Here is a 22,987-nt window from a genome sequence, read left to right as displayed (position 1 = left end):
GCCATGTAGATTGTTGTGAGCAGGCATCTCCATAGACACGCACTCAAGTATAACCTGCAGCTGAACACTTGGGGGAGAAGCAGATAGAGGAGGAGGTATCAAGATCCTCCCTCTGCTAAATTGGTGTCTCCTCATGGGGACCCACCCACTTCACCTCTTTGTGTTTCTTTTCTTGGGCTGGGCCTGATCTTTCTCCTGGTTTCATTCCCTAAAGGACTTGGATTCCTGGGTATGGTGATGACTGGCAAAAAAGGGTAAGATGTACTTTTCTTAGTGTTGCTTACACATTTACAGGGGATTCCTGAAATCAGAAAGGCTGTGAAGGTTCAAAGAATTCATAGACCAAACATGGATTTTGCTAAAAGGAAACCTTGGATGCTTCCCATTTTACAGAGCAACAAGACTGAGGTTGAACTCAGAGTAGAATTCGGTTGAAGGTCAATAAAACTATTTGTTACCAAATGTCCTGAATATAGGCAAAGAACTTTAAGATACATCACAACTGAATTTTTAGCTGTGGTATATGTCATATAGAGATATCTTTCTACAAGTTTCTTCAAGCTTGTTTTTCTTCCTTGTTTCACAGGTATACTTTTCAGAATATATATGTGGTTTAGTGAACTTTATGAATTTTCAACTATGTTTTCAGTGGATAAAGGAGGGTTGTACCATAAGCATTATCTAATTCTTCTTTTATTGTGATCACCATGCCACAGAAATGAATTTACTGTTACCACAGCACTAGAGTCAGGTAGTGAGCAATATACATAGTTGTCCAATTGGCAACTCTAACCATTAGTACCATAACATTTGAAACACCTGTGTTTAAGATGCAAAAAGAAACAAGTCAATTGCTAAACTGAAAAAAATCTGAGCCTAAGCTATGATACATTGATCTAAGTGCTTCATTTTTCACACATTCATTCTCCAAATTTCTTTTAGGTTAGAAACCTGGGTTTGTGGACTCATAGGTAAGATTAGCCACTGGAGAATGGTGAAATCCTGGCCAGAGGAATTCAGAACACCAGAAAGCATAACTGCATCTGATTTCTTAGTCCAGCTTTCCCCAAAGTATTTATTTATAAAATGATATAAAATGATATTACCCTTCAGTAATTTTTTCAAGGTGAATTTAAGTCCTACTTTCCCTGAGAGCTTTCCCTTGCTATGGTTTTCCATAGCAATATCTTCCTCCTTTGAATTCTTGCTATTCTCCTAGCTTTTCCAAAGAAATGACACTTCGTTTTATTTCAATTTATAATATTGGTTTTGTATAAATCTTCTTTAACCAGATGTAAATTTCATAAGGCAAGGGATTCCATTTTATACTTTTTGTAAATATTCAAATCAGACAGAATCATAGCTTTTGAAATGACTTGGAAATGTTCACTCTCTATATATATGTATATCACTCAGAATACAAAACTCTATGATAACAATTTTATAAAGAGAAAGGTGTTATAGATTGTTATGGAGGTTTACTGGCACTTTTTTGTAGTGGTGGTAAAATTGACCCCTAAAACATATAAAATCTATACTCTTGTGAGAAGTATGTAGTACTTCGTGTGAAGTACTCAAGAGTACTTCAATAAACTAATAATTCAAAAGTATGAATAATGCTAAAGCCAAGATGAAAAATTAAAGGAAGGAATATTTAATAAGTAATGAAAATAAACTCAAGCTTGCAGAAAATTGAATGACAGGTAAGTGTAAACATTCATGTTTTTATATGATTTTCCAAATTGTCAGCAAGAAACATGTATTAATTGCTTCTAGAAATGTAATGAGCAAAATGAAGATGGAGAGATAGCTCAAAGAACCAGAATACATGCTTTGATATAGAAGTTTCAGGTGGAAACCCTGGTATTAAATTGTCTCTGAGTATCACCTAGTGGTCCCTGAGCAATAAGCTGAGAGTAGTACCTGAACACTGTCAGATATGGCCCAAATAACCTACCTTCCCCCAAAGAAAAATATTTTAAAAAGAAAATCATAGGTTCAGTGGTAATGATAATTAGAGCTAAAAGAGACTTAGATATATCAGCCACATTTTCTAAGATTGAAAAGCCTGGGTCATTTCTGAGGGAGCTAACAAACTTCTAAGTCACAGTACCAACTAAGACCAAACAGCCCAGTGTCCCTGAAGCTTTGAGACTGATCCTTCTTTTTTAAAAATTGAATCATCATGAGATATACAGCTGCAAAGTTGTTCATGATTTGGTTTCAGTCATATAATGTTCCAACACCATCCCCTCACCAGTGTCCCACCACCAGTGTCCCCAGTTTTCCCCCTTTCCCCTTGCTTGCCTCTATGGCAGGCACTGTTATTCTCTCTCTCATTCTCTCTTTCCTTTTGGGCGTTATGGTTTGCAATACAGGCACTGAAAATTTATCATGTGTATTCCTTTACGTACTTTGGTGGTTGATCCTTTTAAACTCTTTCAAATGCCCCTTTCCCAGGGAGATTCCTCTCTAGGTATTTGTACTATACATCGTTGTATGGTTTTTCTTCCGCTGAATTTTCCCAAGATTCTTTGGCATCTTCTCGGTTCAGGAACCTGAAAGTTTGATTTGACTCAAACTCTGTTCCCTTGCTTGCCTTTTCTGGAACGCTCTGATTAGCCCCACAGGCATCACAACACAAGATTTAGTAGCCTTTACCCTGGGGTGACTGGAAGTAAAAACATCTAGTTCTACACTAAACTAGAGATACATAGTCACTGAAATCTGAATATTTGTTGTGGAAGATGAATTCAACCATTTTGGTAGTTGCTGCTAAACAGTTCACCAATTTGAATTCTTTCATTATTATTATCAATACTTCATACTGTCAGTTTTTATTCTTAATTTAATTATTTGGGAGGTTGGGCCACACCCAGTGATTCTCAGGGGTTACTCCTGGCTCTGTGCTCAGGAATTACTCCTGGTGGTGCTGGGAAACCATATGGGATGCTGGAGATTAAATCCAAATTGGCTATGTGCAAGGAAAATACCCTACACGCTCTACTACCACTATTCACCCTCAGAATAACACTGTCACCATCATCCCATTGTTCATCTATTTGCTCGATCGGGCACCAGTAACATCTCCATTGTGAGACTTGTTGTTACTGTTTCTGGCATATAGAATATGCCACGGGTAGCTTGCCAGGCTCTGCTGTGGGGGTGGGATACTCTCGGTAGCTTGCTGGGCTCTCTAAGAGGGACTGAGGAATCAAGCCTGGTTCAGCCATGTGCCAGGCAAGCGCCCTACTCACTGTGCTATTGCTCCAGTCCATAACGTCAGTTTTTAAAGTCACAATTATTCTGGTGGGTGTTTAGTGATATCTTGTTGTGACTTATTGTATTTTGCTGTTGAGTCTTAAGGTTGATCACATTTTCATACAGTTATTGGTCTTTTGCATAGGCTCTTTTCTACAATTCCTATTAAAGCATTTAAATCTTTTTCCCTTGTTTTCTTACATATTTGCAGCTTATTGTACATTTTACATGCAGACTTTTTGTCTGTTATTTACAAATGCATTCCTTATTATGCTAATTCCCATTTAATACTTTTTGAGTCCCAATTTCTTCCTCTAATTTTTATCCTTTCAGTGAGCTGGAGCGACAGCACAGCAGGTAGGGCATTTGCCTTGCACATGGCCGACCCGAGTTCTATTCCTCCGCCTCTCTCGGAGAGCCTGGCAAACTACCGAGAATATCTCGCCTGCACAGCAGAGCCTGCCAAGCTACTGTAGCGTATTTGATATGCCAAAAGCAGTAACAACAAATCTTACAGTGGAGACTTTACTGGTGCTCGATCGAGCAAATCGATAAACAATGGGATGACAGTGATACCATGAGTTTTTATCCCATTCCTCAAGCCCAAATGTTAAGGTCTAAATAAGCTCATCCAGGTCTTAGATAATACTTCAATAATGTGGCAGGGCTACTTCCTTTACCAATCCTTCTTTTACCATCTCCCCCCAATGATATTCACTATGTCTCTTTTCTTCTGCTGAACTTTGCCTATCATTAGGGAACTGCGTAGTACTCACAGATTGGATAGAAAAACCTTATTCCAACCATGTTGCCAAGATTGTTGGATTTGTCTTGTGCTACTTATAGGTCAAAAAACTTCACCCTTAAAAGAATTTTGAGATAACATAATTCTCTCTTTAATGATGAGGAAATTAAAATTCCAAGAAGTTAAAGGACTTGCTCAAGATCATATTGGAAGTTAGCGGCCAATTTAGAACTAGAACTTAGTCTTTTCCATGTGTGTTCAATCTTTCTGCACTACAGTATGTTAAAAAAGACCTGGAAATGAATCTGCATATTGGCTAGAGTGGGTGTTTTACTTCTCCTGAAAATTCAGTTCTATCTATGTCTATGCAACAATGTAATCAAATAGACACTATGGCTCATGTCTGTCTGGACCCAGGTTTAGATATCACATCACTTCTGCTACTTTCCTATCTCCTGGCTGTCAAAGCCTGAAGGACAACAAGTGGCCCAACTAATGAGATGAGTTAAGATAGTGTCTCCCATGCTGAATTATGTTTCAGTTCCAGTACTACGAGATTCTGCCACAATCCATTTACACAAGAAATTAAATTGAAGATAGCAATATAATATTCATATATTAAATCCTGGCGGAAAATCAAAGTAATTAAAGCCAAATGCTCTGAATCATCCCATGGCATCACGAATATTCTATTGCTGGGTTTTTAGAAGGTCTTATTCTTACAACCAATTATCTTGGAAATCATTAAGTCTCCTTTGGAATGTGAATAATTTGAAAGCCTCCATGGTACCCAGTAATACTAAAATTATTTTGTCCTTTTGAGAGAAGCACTTTGTTAGGCTTATAAAGTGGGCAAGGAAAGTCTGATTTTGAGAAGCTAGATTTAGTGCACCATAACTGATTTCTGACCATACCTTTTACTGCATTTTTAAAAAATTGTTTGATTTGGGGGCCACACTTAGTGATGTCCATAAGTTACTCCTGGCTCAACATTCAGGCATCTCTACTGGTGGGACCTGGGGGACCATATGGGATGTCAAGGATTGAAACCTCAGTCAGCCACATGGAAAGCAAGTACCCTACCTGCTGCACTATCTCTCCAGTCATGATAGTGTTTTTTAAGGAGTGAGTATATTTCATCTTAAATGGAAGGAGTTAAACTTATGTAATTCTTTCTTGGTTAAACCCAGACACAAACTGATTTCTTGCTGTAGCGAAGTTGGCTGTGGTTCTGACTAATGCATGCTCTTGATTTAAAAAAAAAACACAGAACTTTTTTAGGTTGGCTTTGAACACCTTCACAGTGATTAATTGGACTGACCTTCATACCTCCCCACCCCCGCTATGGTGATATGTTTCTTAAAGCTTCTCTAGCTACTTTCAACTTTTAGTCCTGGTTTTTTGAAGCATTTCTTTGCCCACACCTTTGTTACAGCATTCATCATAAATATCTCAAGTTATTTGTTATTTCTCTCCTGAAGCATATGCCCTTCAAGGGCAAGGTCTATGTCTAAATTTCTCCATGTCCCCATATCTGCTTCTGTATATACTTCAAATAAGGGACATGGTGTACTGTTAGATGGATAAAATTTTAAATAAAAGGATGGATGACTAAGAAAACAAATTTATACAAGTATATTTCTACTTGAGAATAACAGGGTCAGTGTCATGGCAGCATCAAGGAGTGTGATGAATCTTCCATTCTCTTGCAGTAAACACCTTAATTATCTAAAAAAAAATAACCAGTGTTCTCAGACCATTAGCAACAAACTCTATCACCAAGAAAGTGTAACTAAAAGAGAAATAAAAACTATTAGGGTAACTTGTACTGCTTAGAATTGTACTTTAAAAATCAGATTATTTTACCTGAACTAATAATAATAATGCTATGCATCTTGAATATTGAATACAAAAGAGTTTCTGATTCATCAGTTTTGCCAGTGGGAATAATTAAAAGCATGCATATACAGTAATATTCCAATAAAACTATTTCTTCTCATAAATATTTATTCATAGCCTATTTGTTGATGCTGAACATCATAAGTATTTCTTGGCTTTAGCCCTTATAATGCCCGTAACTATACCAGAATTCTGATTCACAAATGAGATATTTGAGAGATTTTTGTTATTGAGAGATATTTGTTATTTCTCTCCTGACTGTATCTGTTTATCTTTGTATCCCTTCTAGCATTGGCACACAGCTTGGCACAGTAAAAGAACTCACTATAGAATAAATGAATGAATGAATATGAAATGAGACAGGAGCCCTAAGGCATATATTATAGCATCCAAGTAGAGCTGAGCAAAGCAAAACTCATACACTCAGGCTTTTTTTTGTGATCTGTTAGCTTTGAGCCAACTTGATCTACTACCCAAGCATCATATTCCTTTTAGAGGTAATTGTTTCACTCTCCATGTTCCAGCACAAGCCAAAGGGACTGATACATATTGCCCAAGGCAGATAAACACACCATCAACCATCTGTGGCTTAACTGGGAGGGCATCTCAATCTTGAATATTTCACATAATCATGAGTCTATAGTCAGCACTGGAAACTGTGCCAAGAAATATTGATACTATACAAAATCAATAGACTGCGGCCACAGATAAATATTATTGGGGCCGACAGTGACGTCACATTTGGCTCAGAAAATTTAATCAAGGTCTGTCCAATTACTGAGGGTCTATATTTGAACAAATTAGCTCTTAGTCATGCACTCCTGGGCAGGACCCTTAAAGATCATCTGTCCTTGTATAACCGGAGGTTTTCAAATTGCTTTTGCAAGGAACACTTCTTTTATTTTATTTTTACATTTTAAATTGACTCATTGTGAGGTACATAGTTACAAAGTTGTTCCTGATTTCATTTCAGTCTGGATGTTGGAACACTTCTTATACAGTAAAAATCATATGTGCTTGTCTCATTCAATTGAGGGTATAGTTATTGGAACTCATTGCTCAGTCTTTCCTTCTCATTTGCCTCAAATTGAAGAGGAGATAAAGAATGTTTGGTGAGGTAAAAAGGATGCTGGAATAGGTGAGGGAGCCCAAGTCCTAAAGTAGGAGTCAAAACAGATCTGAAATGTGTCTTAACCACAGAGGACCTGATATTTCATCATTTAAACTCTTGCCTGAATCTGGAAAAAACCAGAATGCCCAAAGAAACTTTGGTACATCTACAGAATGGAATACTATGCAGCTGTTAGAAAAGATGAAGTCACGAAATTTGCATATAAGTGGATCAACATGGAAAGTATCATGTTGAGTGAAATGAGTCAGAAAGAGAGAGATAGACAGAAAGATTGCACTCATCTGTGGAATATAAAATAACAGAGTGGGAGACTAACATATAAGAGTATTAGATAAGGACCAGAAGGTATGCCCCACAGCTTGGAAACTGGCCTCACATGCTGAGGGAAAAGGCAACTCAGATAGAGAAGGGAATACGAAGTAGAGGATGTTGGGAGAACCCATTCAGTTTGGAAGATGCGAACTAAAAGGAGACTATAGACCGAACATGAAGGCTACTCAATACCTCAACACCCAAAAGGAGAGAGAACAAAGGGGAATGCCCTGCTGCAGAGGCAGGGTGGGGTGGTGGTGGATGGGGGCTTGGTGGTGAGAAGGATACTGGGATCATTGGTGGAGGTGAATGGGCACAGGTGGAGGGATGGGTAAACGATCACTGTATGAGTGAAATGCAAACACAAAAGTTCATAAGTTTGAAACTGCACATCACAGTGATTCTCTAATAAAAAAAATTTAAAACAAAACAAAAACAAAAAACAAAAAAACAACGAAATAAGCTCTTGCCTGAAGGGTCCTTTGAATATAATCACTTAAACTAACTAGAAACATATGTCTGTTTTCTGGGAAGGATGGCCCACTAACCCACAGACTGATTAACAGGAGTGACATGATATTTTTATTTACTTACTACAAACTGTTACAAAGTTTTTCTAGGAATCCATAGATTTATCAATACATTTTACTTTATTTAATTCTTTCTGTGTATATTTTTACTTTTAGGAATTTTTTTTGAATCTTGGTGTTTTTTTTAAAGATTTACTCTCACCTTCTCTTTACTTTCTCCCTTTCCTCATAGCTCTTTCTTCTGTTTTTTTCCTATTTACTAGATTCCTCCTAATCCAGGTATCTAATATCTATGACCTTTAATTTATTTCTCTCTCCTTTCTCTCTCTCTGTATATGTGTGTACTTGTCCTTGTTTTTATCCCTACCTGCCTTTCTCCATTTCAGTTTTCCTATTTATGTTGTTTTTCCCTGTTCTTCTTATTAATCCGTCAGTTGTTTCTATATACGAATCTGTTGACTTTTATGTGCTTTGTTTGCCTTAAGGATGCTTCAGGCTTTGGGAGAGAAACTACCCATTTTCTGCTTTGGATAGTGCTATAGGTAGGGATCACTATCTGTCATGTCACTATGATTGGGATCAGTACTGCTCCTTGGAATCTAACCTGAACCTACTTGTTCCCTGCCCCCAGGACCCTGTCTGCAGTTCCACTGCAACTCCAGTCACTGTTTGTATTCCCTGCACGTCCCATGCAGAGCGATGAGCCCCCAAGGTGCAGTGGGAGAATTCATCAGCCGCCCGACAGGGCTAACGATTTACTTCTGAGAAATAATCCATATCCGGATAATGGATCACCTTGACTCCCTGAGACCATTTGTCTCTGCACCTAAAGAGCACCCGGATTCAGGGGCAGAGCCAGGACTCTATCCCAGGTTCATTGGTAGATGAATAACTGGAATAATAATGTTAAGGATTATGATGAGGAGCACTTCACATTTGCATGGTGCTTTTAAAACATAAATTTTTCAGGAATAACCTTCCACAGCTCATCATTTTTGAGTCTCCCACACTCTGGACCCTGTTTGCAAATTCAGAAGCAGGATCTTTTAAGTGACTCACCCAGAATCATGTCGCCTGTTACAGGCAGAATGGGGAGGAAAACTCTCCTTTTCTGTCTCCCTGAGAGTCTTTCCTTTGACTGCTTTCTGTTTGAGGAATCTCACTGTGCCCATCTAGGAAACAGAAGTCAATACGGAGAGACAGTATCTCACAGAATTTCACTGTCTGGTAGACTCGGGTTTGAATGCTGACACTGCATTATCTACCTGTGTGGGTTTTGGCAGATTTCTTCCTCACCCAGAACCTCAATGTCCTCCTCCGTAAAGTGCAGATCCTACTAAAACTTTCTCAAAGGACTATTATGGGTATGAAAGAAATCATGTACGTAAAGTGCATAATTTAGTGCTTGACTCATAGTAAAAGCTCCATGAGTTGCAGCTATGATTATTCCTACTGCCTTTCTGCAGGCTGCAGAGGGAACTCATACAAATGCATGAGAAAATTGGTGGGGGAGGGGCAGAGACTATTGTTGAGCCAGTTTCCACAAGAGATGTCCTTGAGACCATCAATGGGGAAAAGAGACCTGGAAAGTGAATATTTTGTTTTGTTTTTTATGCCGCACCTGGCAGGCAGCGCTCAGGCCTTACTGCTGGCTCAGGGATCTCTCAGCTCAGGGGTCACTCCTGCCAGCGCTTGGGGAACCTTATTTGACACCAGGGATGGAACCAGTGTCAGCTACATGCAAGGGAAGCAAGCACCCTACTTGCTGTACTATCTCTCTGGGTCCTGGAAGGTGAACTGTTTTTTGTGGGGGGAGGTATGCTTGATGATGCTACGGGATTATTCCTGGTTCTGCAGTCAGCAGATTCTCCTGGCAGTGCTCAGGGGACCATATAGGATGCCATACAGGTCGGCTGCATGCAAGGCAAATGCTCTCCCAGCTTTCGTAGCACTCTGGTCCCAAAGATGAAACTTTTTAAAATTACTTTTCAAAATATTCAAATCATTTTAATGTAATGTATCAGAGGTATCGTTGATCCAGATTATTTTATTTTCATTTATTTTTATTTTTTATTAAGATACTCTGATTTACAAAGTTAATCATAATTAATTTTAGTATACAATGTTCCAGCACCAGTCCCACCGCTAGTGTCAACTTCCCTCCAACAGTGTCCCCAGGTTCCCTTACATCTACCACAAGCCCCAGCCTACCTCTTTGACAGGCACAATTTTAAGTTTGGCTGTTGTGGTTTGGATCTCCTGCTTAAAAGCATTGACTCTGGCATACAGGATATTTAGCTATTCCACTCCTCGACACCATCTATGTACCAAAGGCCCTTAATCCCTGCCCACCCTCCCTCCATTACTTCCAGTCCACCTCTTCTTACCCCCTGCACTCCGATTTCTTTCCTTCTCCTATTGGTAAGAGGAGCTGAGGTTTCTCTTTGAACAAGGAGGGCCCTGCTGTTTCTGGAAGCAGGTAAAGAGAAGGATTTACATTCAAGTTCTAAATAAACTCAAAGGCATGTTTTTTCAGCAGGATCATTGCTGGCCTTCTATTCTAGCTAGCTAACATTTTCTTTTCAGGATTTCAACTGATAGCTTCCTTTGGGAAAGCTCTTTTCCTCAAAATATGAACAGAAGATGGTTTTGGGGGGTGAATATTAAAGTCAGAATACTGCAAGAGGCATTATGCATAAATTCTTTGCCAGAGCCTTATGCATAAATGGAATTTTGTTATACAAATGAGTGCTAATATTTCTAAGAGTGAGTGTTAATATTTCTAATAATAACACTAGCAATCTTTAGAGCATATTGTGTGGCTGCTAGAGATAGAGACATTATCTCCCATGGCAAGAAACATCCCAAGGGTCCACCTGCATGCAAAAATCACAGCCTGAATACTTCTTCCCCTTTACTGAGACCTCATCCTCCTAAAGTCACACACATAATTCAACCTTTCAGTGAAAAAATTCTGACGTTACTGAACCTCCCAGGAGAATGGATGCCATGTGGAGGCGGGGAGTGTGGGCTCATGACTTCAAGCTGTGGGAAAGCGAGAAATTGATACATCTCCTAAGCACCGAAGGCTCAACTCATTTGGAGACGAAAAGGGCTTTGCCTGATGGTTTATTAATAATTCTCTCCACTGAGGAGTGCCTTGTGCTTATCACACAAGGTTTTAACGAGAACTCTCTGTGGGGGGTCTAAAGAAGTTTGGCAGAACCTATATTGTGCTTGAGGATATAGAGCACAGATAGAAAGATTTCTGATAATATAGAGCAGTCCCATCCTCAAAGAGAGGCAAGCAGCAGGCCCAGAGTAAAAAAAAAAAAAAAACAAGTAAGATACAGAGACAGGAGATATGACATCACATTATCTCTCTGAATGGAGGTTCCCTCTTGCCTTGGAAAAGCATCCCAGTCATGTTGAGAGAACATTAGCTGTGGAGTCAAAACAGCGGTTATTGAACGAATTACTTAACTCTGTGAGATGTAATTACTTTACATGTAAATTAAGCTATAATAATCAGCCCCTATGGCCTAGGGTGGTGACAAGGATAAGAAAGCATGAACTATACTTGTTTAGAGTATTAACAAGTTTAGAGTATTAAACAAGTATAGTGTGTGCTGGCCCACAGTTAGTAACTAAGCAATTATTTCCTATTATTTTTAACATGAAATGGGGAAGCAAAGAATAGTTGGAAATAGAAGGGCTTTATTTTCTTCTTCAGCTCTTTGTCAGCCTGCCATTAAATTTCATAGGAATAATCCCCCCTCGAATGCATAGATGTAAACAATAATTACAATATCACTTTGTTATGCTTTTCATATGCTTCTCCAATATTCCTCACTGAATTGGATATGCTCAACTTTACAGAACAATGAAGAAGCAGAGGAGGTAAATTAGAGTGTCTTAGTGATCCCGGGCATCTCTCTGTGCTTCAGTTTTCTTTTTTAAAAAATTTATTTATTTATATTTGCTTTTTGGGTCACACCCGGAGTTGCACAGGGGTTACTCCTGGCTTTGCACTCAAGAATCACTCCTGGCAGTACTCAGGGGACCATATGGGATGCTGGGAATCGAATCCATGTCTGCTGCGTGCAAGGCAAACGCTCTCCCTGCTGTGCTATCATTCCAGCCCCGCCTCAGTTTTCTTATCTGTAAAATGTGGCTAAGAACACCTACTTCACAGGGCCTTGGTGAATATTTAAATGTTTATAAAGCACTTTGTGCAGAATATGCAGAAAGCAAATATTAGCTCCATTCCTCTACTCACTCGTATAAGAATATGAATAATAAAGAATCATTTTCAAAATATTATTTATGAAGATGGAATCAGGTAAATATAAAGGACATGTTTGGAAACTGGAGGATGCACATAATAGCCTTTGTATAAACATTTTTTTATGTACCAGGATCTGTGCAATTGACAAATATTAACCAACTAGGTAAACATTGTCTACTAGCTCAGGATATTGTTTTGGGTGCTGTGGATGATTCTGAGGGATAAGGAATGAGCTCTTCCATGCTAGGATAGGACATGAATGATAGGAACTAGAAGGAGACTTCCATGTAGGGTACCAGAGGAGAATGCAGCACAGCAAAAAAATAGGAGATATGAAAACAAATATAGCAGAGTGTTCTCAAGCCAAAACATAGAGTGTTTCAATAAACGGGGAGTAAACAGAGGCAATTGCAATGTCGAGTTCTGCAAAGAAGACAAATAAAGTTAGGATAGACAGGATGAGAGGCCACTTGTTCTCTGAGCTCATGACAGCAGCAGGAGGGGCTAAGCTCAGTTACTCAGTGAGGAGGGTAACAGAAACAGTCCTTTCTTCTTTTCAGTGTAGAGCAAAGGGGAAAATCCCCCAGAGAAACTAAAATTTTGTATTCAGTACTTGAACTTGGCTCTGGGCCCTAATATCCCCACTCCTCCTGACTCTATCCTTCAGGCCAGTGTCTGAGAACAGCAACATTGTGATCTGGGGTGGGCATAGTCATGACTATATTCCCTTTGAAGGTTGGAGAGAGCTGTGATTCATATCCTAGGATACTGGGTCCCAGATTTTGGCTATCTAGAAGAACTTATAATTTAACACCCGTATGCAGACTCCACAGTGTAATCCTCTTCTGGAAGAAGTTCCAAGTTCCCCTTCTTAAAACAAAGTAAGGATCCACAGTCACTCAGAAACTCAAATTGTCCTCTATTTTGTTAAGGTAGAGCTGACCCAGATAGTGGTCATCTAGCCAAGTTTCTTTCATAGAGGGCAAAAGAACAACTTTCTGGCTATATCCTAATCTTCAATTTGACATGCAAACTTAGCCTGTTGAATGCATTAAATGCCTTTGCTACACCTGATATGAGAGCTGCCATCCTTCCTCTCTGGTATGGCTGCTCTTTGGTTCTAGGTAGCAACTTCTGTCTCTGGTAGCACCCCTCCCACATACTTTGTTATTTTTGCTATTTTTATATATTTTATTTTCATAAAGTAGATCACAATAGTTCATTACAGATAATATTCAAACACCCACCCCACCAGCAAGCATCTTTCGACCACAATAAGAGGGAAGTGTGTAAATGTTGTTGTATTTGATTCTGGAGACATTTAGGACCATATATAAGAGAATGCAAGGAAGTATGTTAAAACCAAACAAATGTATGCTATGTTAGGTACATCAGTGGGCTAGAGTATAAGCGGTCACACTGCCGTGAATGCAACCACATACTCCAGGAAATACTGCATCGCTCTCCTCTGGGAGCTTTATTTTACAGTCTCTGGATCTTGGCCATTGATGGGATTACATAGCACTGGGGGCAGTTTGTGGGTGTGACTGCCAAGCTACTGGAAAACTGGGCAACTGGGTGGAGGAGAGCCAGTCCCAATCTGAGCAGGCTTCGAGATATCAGCCACAGGTCCCACATACCTGGGTTCCTCTGCCTGTTCTTTCATGGGTGAGGCTCGTCCAAGCATGTGGAGAGTGGCGTTGAGCACTTGAGCATGGCTGCAGCTGGGTTCTGGAGGATTTTGGCTGCCAGGGTTCTGCTTGGGGCGGGGCGGGAAACTCAACCCCCCCTTCTAGGTGCCCCGGTGAAGACAGCCTAGTGTGGGGTCAGGAGATTCTGCTCCCCCCTTACTTTGTACCTTGGTTTGCAATAAATTTGACAAATCTCCTGGAAACTGTAGAATAGAGTGGCACAGACATAAATCCAAGGCTCTTGAAAGTAAGAGAGAAGGCTGAACCCCGGAAGTCAGGGGTGTGAGTGTCAGGTCCAAAGTAGTTTGGCAGATAGTTAATCCTTAGCATCGTTTGCCCTTGGTTTTTAGTGTTTATACATGGGCATCCACCATACCTGAGATGTAAGACTTCAGGGGAGAAGCACAACTCAGCACTGAGGTAAAAACGGGTATCTAGGTAGAGTTCTGATTCCTTCCCTGTTTAGGGTTTTGGTTGTTCCAAGATTGAGTCACAGTGAAGAAAGACTTCCTTGCATTGACAAATGGCAATTAATATAGAGAGTGATTAAAAGAAAGAGAAAATGAAGGTTCAGAGATTTCAGCAGTGTGCAAGAAAATTCCTTCATTGCATCTTCTTTTTCCCTTTTTCTTACCTCTCCTACCCTTTGCTTTTCTCCCTTCCCTTTGCCCTCTCCCTGCTTGCTCTGTCTGCTTCCACCCACAGCTACTAATGTGATTTATCAATCTTCATAGTAAAATGTCCCTATTCCACAAAAGGCTAGACCAGTTGGCATTCTCACTGGGTTCATGATAGGAAGCTTGCCACAAAGGGAGGAGTGCAGTTAGGACAGAGAAGGGACCACTATGACAATGATAGTTGGAAATGATCACTCTGGACAAGAATTGAGTCCTGAAAGGAGGTAAAGGGGTAGGCATGACACCCTTTCAGTAACAATATTGCAAACCACAGTGCCCAAAAGGAAAAATGAGAAAGGGGAGCGGGAAGTGTCCGCCATAGAGGTGTGATCTTGGAGGAGGGAAGAGAAGTGGGGATAGGAGGGAAGCTGGAGACACTGGTGTGGGAAATGTACACTGGTGAATGGAATGGTGTTGAAACATTGTATGACTGAAACTCAATCATGATCAATTTTGTAACCATGTGTCTCATGGTGATCCAATTAAAAAAACTACAAAACATTGCCATTTATCCTTCAGGAGAGTCCAGCCAAGCTAAGTTATGACCCAATCCTGTGAGTGTCTGACCGAGTATATAAATAAATCACTTAGGGTCTGAGAGAGGTGGAAAAGTCTCCTACAACTAGTGTTCAGGACATTTTTCATGGCTGCCTCTTCCTTGACCATCCACGGTGCATAAGCCAAGTGAACCAGGATGGACTCTACAGGTGGCACTCTCAGATTCTACTGATCCAGTTGTCACAATTTCAGCATGAGGTCATTCATCCCAATGGGATGTGACAGATCCCATATTCCAGTGCTCTGCTCCCAGAGGCATGGAGTCTCACTGACAACAAATTCCCCAAGTACCATGTTCAGCTGAAGAGCAAAAGCCCTAGGGTGGGTAGGTGACCTTTCCAACACCCATAAATCAAGGTTCCCACCTTGACAGAATGAGATAGTGGAGCAAACCTCAAACCAGTAGGTTGGATACTCAGCTTCTAGTCCCATTTTGACTACTAATGTGCTGGGCGATGTTAGGTAAATCACTTCCTCTCCCTAGAACGTAATGCCACCTTGGAATGTAGAGGCCAAACTCTCTCCAATGAAATTTATTACCCTGATCAAAGAATCCTAAAATTAAAAATATTCTTTCTAGAAATATTGCAGCTTTGACTAGAATTTAAGGAACTTCTTTGGGGTCCCCACTTGCCTTCTGACTGTAACCCTCCCTCCACACACACACACACACAATCTCACTCAGTGCATGCAGCCATATCTCAACATTCAAGCTCCATCTGAGACATCCAAATGGTACATGGTAGGTTCCATCTGGTTTCTCTTGCTGAATTAGTGATTTGTTTTGTGGAACAGTGGAGGAGGTGCTATACCCTTGGTCCCATATTTTAGTATAAGAATGTTTGGAGCTGGAGTGGTAGCACAGCGGGTATGGCGTTTGCCTTGCACGTGGCCGACCTGGGTTCGATTCCCAGCATCCCATATGATCCCCTGAGCAGCACCAGGGGTAATTCCTGAGTGCAGAGCCAGGAGTGACCCCTGTGCATCGCCGGGTGTGACCCAAAAAGAAAAAAAAAAGAATGTGAAGTGGCTGCTTATATGAGGATATTTCCCTAAGGTTTTATATTTTCAAACTTAACATACAATAAAATAGAAAGAGAAGCAGAAAAAATACTTGTGTGTACCCTCATCAGCAATTTGCCACATTTCCACGTTCTCTCTCTCCCTATCTATTTTCACTTATTGAATGTATATTGCAGACATTATGACACTTCACTCTTAAATGCCTCGTCATGCTTCTCCTAAAAATGAGGATACTCTATGTAGGAAACTTTTAAGGGCTTTGAAAGTCTCAGATACAGGAAAGTCCTCAGTATCTGGAATTCAAAGGGGACCAGATTTCAGGGTCAAAGAAGTAGAATAGAGTTTAAGGTACTTGCCTTGCACGAGACCAACCATGGTTTGATCTCCTGCACCTTAGGTATGTTCATGGCAGCACACTATTTACAATAGCCAGAATCTGGAAAGTATCATGCCCCGGGGACATTCATGCTTTCTGAGCACAGAGCCATGAGTATCCCATGAGCACCACTGAGCACTACTGGGTGTGACCCAAAAGTCTCCCCCAAATAACAAAAAAAGAACAGATTTCAGTCTGGGTATGGGAAACAGAAGAAGAAGCCAAGCATAAGAAAAGGCGATATAAGTATTGGTTCAAGCACAAAACAAAACTAAAGTAAGATACTTTCCATGTTGATCCACTTATATGCAAAGTTCATGACTTCATCTTTTCTAACAGCTGCATATTATTCCATTGTGTAGATGTACCAAAGTTTCCTTAACCTGTCATTTGTTCTTGGGCACCCGGTTTTTTTTTCCAGATTCTGGCTATTGTAAATAGTGTGCTGCCATGAACATACCTTTTTTCCAGATTCTGGCTGTTGTTAACAGTGCTGCAATGAACAAACAAATGCAGATGTCATTTTGACTATACCTTTTTTCCTCTCCAGGACATATTCCCAGAAGTGGTATTGCTGGGTCAAATAGGAGCTCAATTTTTATTTTTTTGAGAAGCATCCATATTGTTTTCCAAAATGGATGAACCAGTCAGCATTCCCACTAGCAGTGTAGGAGGGTCCCTTTCTCCCCACATCCACGCCAACAGTGGTTGCTTTGGTTCTCTTGGATGTGTGCCAGTCTCTGTGGTGTGAGGTGGTATCTCATAGTTGTTTTGATCTGCATCTCCCTGATGATTAGTGATGAAGAGCATTTTTTCATGTGCCTTTTGGCCATTCGTATTTCATCCTTGAGAAAGTTTCTGTTCATTTCTTTGCCCCATTTTCTGATAGGGTTGGATGTTTTCTTCTTGTAGAGTTCAACCAGTGCCTTATATGATATCAACCCCTTATCAGATGGCAAAGTGGATAAATATGGAAAGTATCATGCTAAGTGAAATAAATCAGAAAGACAGAGACAGACATAGAAAGATTTCACTCATATAAAATAATAGAATGGGAGACTAACACCAAAGAAGAGTAGAGATAAGTACCAGGAGGTTGGCTCCACAGCTTGGGAGCCGGCCTCACATGCTGGGAAGGGGCAGATGAGATAGAGAAGGGAACACCAAGTAAAATGTGGTTGGAGGATCCGCTCAGGATGGGAGATGAGTGCTGAAAGTAGACTATAGATTGAACATGATGGCCTCTATTGCAAACCACAATTCCCAAAAGGAGAGAGAGAACAAAATGGAATGCCCTGCCACAGAGGCGGGGTGGGGTGGGGGGGGTGAGGTGTGGGGGTGGGAGGGATACTGGGATCATCAGTGGTTGAGAATGGGCACTAGTGGAGGGATGGGTACTTGAGCATTGTATGAGTGAAACACAAGCACCAAAATATGTAAATCTGTAACTGTACCCTCACGGTGATTCACTAATAATAATAAATAAAAAACTAAAGTAAAATAAAGCATTAGAATAAGCCTGGGCAAGTCATTTCCCTTTTTCAAGCTTCACCTTTTTCATCTCTAAGATGGGAGTTGTGCTCATTTCTGTCATGACAGCCTCCTAAAGTTGTATGAGGTTCACATGTGAAAATGATCTAAGAACACGCTGGGAGTTTCTATAATTTAACATACATTGGCAAGTGATTTGCAGAGATGACCTTCAGCACTAGTATCTCAGAAGCAATATTTCTATGACTTCGTGCCTGCATATATCTGGGAACATGTGGAAGTAGATGGTCCCCTAAATATTTGTTACTGGAAGTTACATAATTTTTATCTATAATGTAAATCTCAGTGTCCTGTGTCTCTTACAGTTTTTCTAAGGGATAGACATATATTTGTTACTTATAGCCTTCTTTCCTTTCAGTAATTCCATTTTATATTATTTATTATACACAAAACTAAAAGATGACCTCTAATTTTTCTCTTTCTAATATTTCCTTCTGTGTTTCTCCTTATTAACTACTATTTCCTCCCCCACTCCCTGGGAGACGTCTAGGGTTGGAAAACTCTCTCATCCTTCCTATCCCAAACCTCAAAGAGCAAAAATACTTTACAAAATTAAGCGAGCATTTGGGATTTTTCACTCGATTTTATCTTTTCCTTCAACCAGAGGGGTAGGTGTGTGGGAGATCCACTTGTCAACTAAAAGCAATTTTTCTGCCTCCTTGGGGACCGAAGCATAATCGTTGCTCTGTCATCCCGGTGTCAGGATGAAACTTGCATTTTCCTGAGTGGTGTCAGAACACTGACAGGCAGCCCTGGGATATAGTCAAGAGTATTGGAAAGAACTGGCTGGTGGGGGCAGTGAAAGATGTGGTGGTTGGTCTCAACTCACCTCACCCCTCCCCTCCCGCAGGACTTTGGACTAGCTCATTGCATTTAGCTTCAGGTTTTCTAACTTAAAATTTGGGATAATTGTCTCCCCTTTCTACTTCACAAACATGGAACCTTTTCAGGTTTGGTGAAAAGGAATCTTTGCAAGTAATAGGACTGGACTGTAGAGTCCAATGTAAATGTAATGCCCCCTGGGGCCAGGGATGTAGCTCAATGATAGAGTGTTTGATTTGCATGTGTGAGGTCCTGCATTTGATCCTTGGTAGCACAAACAAAACAGAGCAATCAAGCAAGAAATACAAAATCAATGTTTTCTAAGAATACTAAAGAGTTTTGAAGGACTGTCATGTGTCTCTTTTGCATTCTCATTTGAGAAATGAGAACCTGTGGACCCTTTTGAGATTAAAAGAGGTAAAATGAAGTCCCCCTTCATTTCTGTACAGATACCATTGTTAACCTAGGCAAATCTTTCCCAAAGAAAAATAAGGATGCAAAGATATAGGGTCTTGAGATCCTTATGCTTATAGCACCTTTAAGGGAACATGGAATCCCTGCACACAATGTGTGGACATTCTGATAAGACTTCTCAAAAAGCAACTATGAAGACAGTTGCTAAAATGAGGATAACGGTAATTTCCTCCATGGGATGGGGATAGAGGTTTTTTTAAATGTTATTCCCGAATGGGATAGAGTTCTTTTAAATGTTACTGTTTAATTATCAGAGACCTTCATAGAAACCTGTTGAGGGAAGCATGCAGGGGTACTGGGATTCCCATTTTCTTGAGGAAGAGTCTGGGACTCAGGTCCAGAAAACCATACTTTCATTCAACCAGTAATTCAGCAATCACTCCAGATAATTTTAAATTTAAATGACATCTTCTTTTCACTGTATTTCAGCAGCCTCCCATCTAATATAAGGAATCTCCCTTAAGAAGTAAAGACCCACATGATGGCCTTTCAGTATCTGTGTTGCAAACCATAATGCCCAAAAGGAAAGGGAGAAGGAGAGAGAGAGACAGAGGGAAGAAAGTGCTTCCATAGAGGCAGGCTGAGCAGGAGTGAGGATGGCAGGAGGGATGGGGGGGTATATTGGTAAAGGGAAATGTACACTGGTGGAGGGATGGGTGTTGGAACATTGTATGACTGAAACTCAATAATGAAAACTTTGTGAATGTATTTCACGGTAATTCAATTTTTAAAAAGCACAAATAAGTATAGATCCAGTTTAGAGCATGACTGTGAAAATGCTATATAGACATACATAAGGATTCTTAGAAAACATCAACAATTGGAATGTGTTTATTTTGAATTTAACCAGACTCACTTTAGAAGTCAAATCTTAAGATTTGCTCAATCTCAATCTATACTATATTTTACATACTCAGAGCAAGTCGAATGGTATTAAAAATAAAGAAGCAGCATTACCTACTTCCTTTCCTTTATGTTAGTATTCAACACAATCACATATAAAAAGCTCTTCCCTCCCCCTGTTTTAACTAGAAAGTCAATGAAAGATGTTAACTCTGATTATTTTTGAGGAAACCAGTGAATTCCTGTCGATCAACTTAATAAAATGAAATGAAATGTGCCTGGTGTGGAAAATTTAAAAAAAAAGTAATGAATTTTTCTAGAAGACTGAGAACACTGTCTCAGAGTTCTCCGCAGCTGGCATGCAATAGAAGAAACAGCGGAGGGGGGGGGTTCAGGAGAATATTTCATTCTTCTATATTCAAGATTCTGTATTGGCTATAAGAGCACCCAAGGGTGAGTTTGTAAAAAGTGATATATTTTGGTTCCCATGCCTAGAAATTATTGCATGGTAGGTGTGGAATGGAACCAGAGAATTTTCAGTGTTACAGACTATGTCAGATGATTCTGTTGTGTCCTATGCAAATGGATCTTACTTCAGAAAACCTTGACCTATAGCAAGGTTTATGGGCCTTTGATTCCTGGCATCCCATTTGATTAGTCAACTTTTTGCCTGGGTGCCAAGCACTGTTGTGCTTCTAAGAAAATTGTAAGATTTGGATCCTTCTTTTCCTCATAGTCAAAAGGTTTTCAAACTTGCTTTTATTGTTGTGACTTCTTAGTTACTGGTTTTGGCATATGAATACGCCATGGGGAGCTTGCCAGGCTCTGAAAGAGGCTCCAATGTGGCACGGGCACCATTGGGAAGGATGAGTAAAGAGAGGCTTCTAAAATCTAAGGGCTAGGACGAATGGAGATATTACTGGGTCTGCTCAAGCAAATCGACCATCAACGGGATGATAGTGATGATGATAGTGATACTGATGTTGACTTCTTAGTTAGAACTTATTTCTTCCTGTACAAGACCTCAGTAAAACAATGACCTAGGTAAAAGGAAAGGTGCTTGATTTTTTTTTAGTTGCAATTACAATGACAGACCTTTTAAAGGCAGCAATGTGTGTCAAGGTATAGAACTTGGACTGTCTCAGTGAGAATATGCAAAATGTGTGTTTTTGAGTGTATAGACTAGGGTAAGTGTGCTAGTAGTCCAGGATAGCAGGCTCCTGGCTACTCAGCAGCATGCTTCGAACTTATAGATCAGCGAAAAGGAGAAGACATGGCTGTTTACCTATGTACCTTCGCACAAGAAGGGAGTCGAGAATTTTACTCACAGGTCAAGTTTCAGCTTGTTCTGAATCTCCAAAACCTATCCGGATGCCCTGTACAGTGGCACAACTCCAGCTCAAATATTTGCCTGTGATTCCCTTCTCTAGCCTAGCTCATATTTTATTCAGTACAATTGCAGAATTTCTCTCTCTAAGCAGTTTTTTCTTACTCCAGGAAATAATATGTATTTATTAAAGAAAACTTGGAAGATACTAATATAGAAATGATAAAAGTTAAAAATTGCCTATAACTACATTGCTTAAATACAATTACTAGTAAAATGCTGATATGTTTCCTCCTAGACTTTTTTCTTTCAATGCACAAGATAATTATTTATTTGCACTTTCTTTACTATAGTGTGCATACATTTTGCACCTTATCTTTTTTATTTAGGATAGTCAAAAGTATATTTTCAAATTAATCATACAAATTATACATTGAAAATAATTTTAAATGAACTAAAATAATTCATTGAATGAATTAACACTACTTACATGGTATAATATCTTGCCCACAGAAGATATTTAATAAACATTTGTTGAATAAATGGTTGTATTGGTGAATGAATGAATTTCTCTGTTACATAAACTTTAGTTAAGGGTAAGTATTTTCAAAGGGAACAGAATACTAATTAACTTGCAGAAGAGGTATATCAAAGCAAAGGAAGAAGGAGAACTGCTAGTGCATGATTTTTTGAAGAATTTTGAACTCTGCCTGCTTTTTTCCCCTTTCTTTCATTCTTCAAAAGAATATCCTTTGGTTTTATTAATATCCCCACTTCACAGAAAAGAAAAACCAAACCTCAGAGAAGTTCAATAATTGTCCCCAAATCAAATAGCTTTAATTGGGCTTCCAATCTATGTCTAGAGAATCCTTAGCTTATTTTTTAAAAAACCAAAATGCATTTCTTAAAGGGAAAGGCAACAAAGAATAGTTGTGCATGAGTTTGTATCTCAAGTTGAGTCCCCCAAGCAGCAGAGCCACTTGAGCTACTGGTGACCCTTGGATTGAACCATGAAGACAGATTTTGAGAGCCAAAAAAGTGATGCAAAAAGCCCTCATTCAATTGGAATAAAAGCTAATTACAAAGCTGGTGTTGGATAAACTCATGGGAAAAGGTAAGACTGTGATTTCAGTATCCAGAGACTAAAATTTGACATTTTCTTTTTTAGTTTTTGGGTCACTCCTGGCTATGCTCAAGCTTACTCTTGGCTCTGCACTCAGGGGCCACCCCTGATGGACTCAGGGGTCCATGTGATGTGCCGGGATCAAACCCAGGTTAACTGGGTGCAATACAAGTGCCTTAACTACTGTACTATCCCTACAGGCTTCCAAAATGGACATTTCTAGATATTAAACTTGTGAGGATTGGGTGACCAGGTATTTGGAAAGTAGAAATTACTAAAACAGAAGGTTTGTTGAATGCTTTTTTGGGGTTGTTGTTAGAAAGCAAAAGCATACAATTGTCAGAAAAATATAAAG

At 39.7% G+C, this 22,987-nt stretch overlaps 1 protein-coding gene across 1 annotated transcript in view; it reads left to right on the top strand.

Annotated features, from left to right (window-relative positions):
* Nucleotides 1-140: 140 nt before the first annotated feature.
* ARHGAP36 (Rho GTPase activating protein 36) overlaps nt 141-22,987 on the top strand; it is a 56,893-nt gene continuing 34,046 nt past the window's right edge. Inside the window, exon 1 of the mRNA XM_055122039.1 lies at nt 141-254. The gene's annotated coding sequence lies outside the window, so the exon portion shown is untranslated. The remainder of the gene's footprint in view (nt 255-22,987) is intronic.

Source organism: Sorex araneus, chromosome X (genome assembly GCF_027595985.1).
Source record: "Sorex araneus isolate mSorAra2 chromosome X, mSorAra2.pri, whole genome shotgun sequence".
NCBI classification, from domain to species: Eukaryota; Metazoa; Chordata; class Mammalia; order Eulipotyphla; family Soricidae; genus Sorex; species Sorex araneus.
Note: the sequence above shows the minus strand (reverse complement) of the source record. Positions and strands in the feature narration are given on the sequence as shown.